The sequence below is a fragment of the Kryptolebias marmoratus genome, linkage group LG10 (genome assembly GCF_001649575.2).
Source record: "Kryptolebias marmoratus isolate JLee-2015 linkage group LG10, ASM164957v2, whole genome shotgun sequence".
In the NCBI taxonomy this organism is placed as follows: Eukaryota; Metazoa; Chordata; class Actinopteri; order Cyprinodontiformes; family Rivulidae; genus Kryptolebias; species Kryptolebias marmoratus.
Window position 1 is genome coordinate 3172852 of NC_051439.1, and position 4641 is coordinate 3177492.

General features: G+C 41.0%; 1 non-coding gene across 1 annotated transcript; it reads left to right on the forward strand.

Annotated features, from left to right (window-relative positions):
• The first annotated feature begins 2429 nt into the window (after positions 1-2429).
• On the forward strand, positions 2430-2501 carry trnae-uuc. Its single transcript has one exon. It is a non-coding gene; the product is annotated as a tRNA-Glu (tRNA).
• The last annotated feature ends 2140 nt before the right edge of the window (positions 2502-4641 follow it).

The window sequence follows — 4641 nt, forward strand, 5'->3', positions numbered from 1 at the left end:
GCACATATTCAAACATAACATAAATAAAATTGTTTAAATCATCTACTAAATTAAATATAATCAATATACCGTGTATTAAACATTATCACGTTCTTAACAAGGTGCATGGACATGGGTTGAAAAAAATACAAATGCAAAGACGACACACAGCAGAGAGACGGAGAGGAACAACCAGAAGGAATGAACCAGCGAGGAGTGAATGAAAAGAGAACGGCTTTAAAGAACAGAAGGTGAGAGGAAAATGAGTTGCAGCTGGGAACATGACAAGAAACAGGTGAGGTGGGCATGGCAGGCAGACTGGAAAATTACCAAGCAGAGAACAGGTGAATGGTGACACAGGAAAACACAGAAAACCAAAAGACAAGAACTAAACTAAAACACAAGATTGACAAGAAATAACAAAGAATTACAGAAACACTAAAAAAAGAACCAAAAGCAAAATAAACTCAAAAATACTTAAGTCCATGACATTAGTAAGTGTATTGCTACATTTAGCTCTTTCTTTTATCTACTATACTATTTATCTACAGTTTTAGCTTTTTGCTACCATTCTGCCACTTTTAGCTGTTCACTGACCTTTTTCTGCTTTTAGCTAGTTTCTTTGCTACAAATATCTTTTAGATTCTAGAAAATGAAACAGAAAATGTAATTTCTTTAATTATAATTGATGTTTGAAAACAATTTTCCCTAAATTGAAATAACCAAAACTCCCCAGTAGCAACCAAAAAATCCGTTGGAAACATTTTTATTTTTTTGAGACAGTTTCAAAAACTGAAACTAAAAAAAAGCTCAAGTTTCCTGAAAAGTTGACTTTGCAAAGATGCAAGTCTTTCATGTGACAGCTTAAAGAAACGTTCCACTGGGATGAGAATGTGCACGAGGCTTTCATTTCACCACATCGCCAATTACTTTTCATGTGCCTGTTCGGCAGCCTCCTCTTGCTTCCCTTTGAGAACTGAGGAGATAATGATGGAGGTGGAAACAATGATCCCATGTAGTTACAGTAAAACATAAACACTAACACAGGCCTACAAACATATACAGCAACACTAATTAGACTTAAAACAATATAGTTTTACAGTAAACACATGCAAACAGATACATTTCTACATAATTTAGCTATGTGTACTTTGTATGCAAGTTGGGAAAAAAAAGAAGTAGTATTGAACTGTGCAGCATACTGAAGCATAGCTGGGCTGATGTTGTGGCCTTATATGCATGAGTAAGACTACAGTACATGACTTCAATACCCTGCAGGCTTTAGGATGGCCGGTAACACACTGACACAGTTATCAGAGCAGACTAATTGGCTCTGGGACTGTGTGTGTTCACATGAATGAGGGGGGACAGCATTATTTGGACAGCATGTCACAGGATGTATGGTTACATGTTTTGCTGCCACACCATCTGTTCTTATTTATCACCCTCTCACCTCTGTTTTCCTCTCAAACGTGGGTCAAATAAGACCACAGGACATAATTGTGCTTTTAGCTTCTCATATATAATGTCAAGCTTCTACCACATCCAATTTAAGCTCAGTGTCTATAACATTGACTTAGTTGTAACAATTTTTGTTTTGGCTAATGTCCACAGTTGTGGCGGCCGCCATAAATTGGACTCACTCCAAAAGTTAATCAGCTTTAGAGCTACATCCTTTAAATTGTTTTGCAATGTTTTATTAAAATTTGGTGGTGTGTGAGATATTTTGATAACAAACAAAAATGGTTGACTCTAAGAGATAATGCTTAAGTTTTAAGCAAGAGTCTTGCACAATATGTTTACTCAGCTATTACTATCGGGATTTGGGTATTTTTGAGATTTTTTTTGAACTTCTGCATTTAATTTTTATGTTTGCATTCTTCTGTTCCTTGTGTTAAGTTTGTTCTTTGTGTTTCTTTATAATATGCTCTTGTATAGTTCTGCTCCCTTTGCCATCTGTATAACCTGTGCCACTAGTCAAATGCCCTCATCTCAGTAGTTTTCCAGCCAGCCTGCCATGCTCACTTCACCTCTTCCCCATTACTTGTTACTCCAGCTGTAGTCGATCTCCCACTCACCCTCAGCCTTCATAGTCAGTCACTTCCATCATATCCTCCCTGGCTTTTTGTTGCTGTTGGTGTTTGCTGGTCTTGTGCCACAGTCAGGTCATCTCCTTGTGTCTCCTTGTGACTCTATGTGTAATTTCTTTGGTTGTAAGTTTTGCTGCCACGTCAGCTATTTGTTTGGCTTTTGTCAATAAATCTGTTTGGTTTTTTTTGAGTTCTTGAGTCTGCCTGCATTCTGGGTTCCAACCTACAACTTGAGACCTCTCAACTGCCAGACAAAATCTGAGCACAATATTTGTTAAATTGACTGAATTATTGTTATTTTTGTGTTTACTGAGGTCAGTTGGCTGTGGTTGCCGGCTCGAAGGAGGTGGTTCTTTTAGGTCCCATATGGTCTAGCGGTTAGGATTCCTGGTTTTCACCCAGGCGGCCCGGGTTCGACTCCCGGTATGGGAACACTGTCTTTCACCAGCTCAGTGGCCTAGTGGTAGAGTGTCTGCCTTGAAACTGGGAGGTTGTGGGTTCAATCCCTGGCTGGGTCATACCAAAGACTGTAAAAATGGGACCCATTGCCACCCTGCTTGACACTCAGCATTAAGGTTTGGATTTGGGGGGTTAAATCACCAAATGATTCCCGAGCGCGGCACCGCTGCTGCTCACCGTTCCCTCAGGGGATGGGTCAAATGCGGAGAACAAATTTTGCACACTCAGGTGTGTGACAATCAGTGGATTTTTCTTTCTTTGAACTGGATTAGCTCGAAAAGTTATTAATTTGTAGAAGTATATTCTATTATTATTTCCTGAAAGTTTTATTTATGTTCATGTGATATCCAATAGTTAATGCCAGTGTCACAGACCTCTTGTGGATCAGTGCTCTTCCTCATGTCTCCTTGACGCCGTGGTTGTGTCCTCTCCTCCTGAGGTCATCAAAGAAATTTATCTTGACATCTCCAAAGTCTCTCTGGAATACCATGATCTCAAAGAGGTCTTTAATAAAGTTAAGGCCACCTCGCTACCTCCTCATAGACCCTATGATTGCCCCATTGACCTCCTCCCTGGTTCAGTGCCACCTAAAGGGAGGCTTTTCTCTTTATCTCACCCTGAAAATCTGGCTATGAATAAATATATTGAAGAGAGTTTGCAGGCTGGCATCATTCGTCCATCTGTTTCGCCTGCGGGTGCAGGGGTTTTTTTTATCAGCAAAAAGGATAGTTCCTTAAGACCCTGCACTGACTACCAAGGCTTGAATAACATCACTATTAAAAACAAATACCCGTTGCCGTTAATGTCCTCAGCCTTTGATCTTATTCAGGGAGCCAGTTTTTTCACCAAGCTCGATCTCCATAATGCCTATCACCTCATTCACATCAGAGAGGGAGATGAGTGGAAAACTGCTTTTCCGGTCATTATGAAAACTGTCCGGTCATTATGAATACCTTGTAATGCCTTTTGGTCTTACCAATGCACCTGCAGTATTCCAGTCAGTAGTCAACGATTTATTATGAGACATGATTAAACAGTTTGATTTCGTATATCTGGATGATATACTCATTTATTCCAAAAACCCTGTTGAACATCAGAAACATGTCCGCCTTGTACTGCAGCGCCTCATGGAGAATCGGTTGTGTGTTAAAGCTGAGAAATGTGAGTTTCACCAGTCATCAATGTCATTCTTAGGTTTCAATATTTCTCCTAATCAATTCTTCGCCGTGAATGATTGGCCCACCCCCAAGGATAGGAAGCAGCTTCAACGATTCCTGGGGTTCGCTAATTTCTACCGCAAATTCATAAAGAACTTTAGTCAAGTCACTGCACCTCTCCATGCCCTTACTTCAGTCGAGACCAGGTTTCTTTGGAATGAGCACGCTGAAGCAGCCTTCACCAAACTCAAGGGCCTGTTTGTCCAAACTCCTGTCCTCCACTCTCCTGACAGCAATCGGCAGTTCATTGTGGTGGTTGACGCTTCCAACACAGGTGTTGGAGCTGTTCTCAGTCATGTCGACGAGGACAATCAAGTTCATCCATGTGCCTACTTCTCCAGGAGTCTCTCCAGCGCAGAGAGGAATTACAATGTGGGGGAAAGAGAACTGTTGGTGGTCAAGATGGCCCTGAAGGAATGAAAGCATTGGCTTGAGGGAACCAAGGAGCCTTTCGTGATTTGGACGGACCATAAGAACCTTGAGTACCTCAAGACCGCCAGACGGCTCAACTCCCATCAAGCCAGGTGGGCACTATTTTTTTTCGCATTTCTCTTTTTCTCTCACCTACAGACCTGGAGAGAAAAATGTCAAGGCTGATGCCCTTTCCTGGATCCATGACGGTGCTAAAGACGCTCCTAACCCCGAGACAGAGGGATAAATTCTCTTTCGTTCAGTCCGACTATCTGTAACCCAGTTGGAACGGGAGCTCCAGCAGGCACATCACAGACACCCACCTCCGGCCTCATCAATCAAAATCAATCAAATTTTATTTGTATAGCACATTTCAGCAGCAAGGCATTTCAAGGTGCTTTACATAATTAAAAAACAAAATAAAAACAGCATGTGACAATGAATAAACAGTAAGAAAGAGACAAACATCAAAAACCCGTACTCTA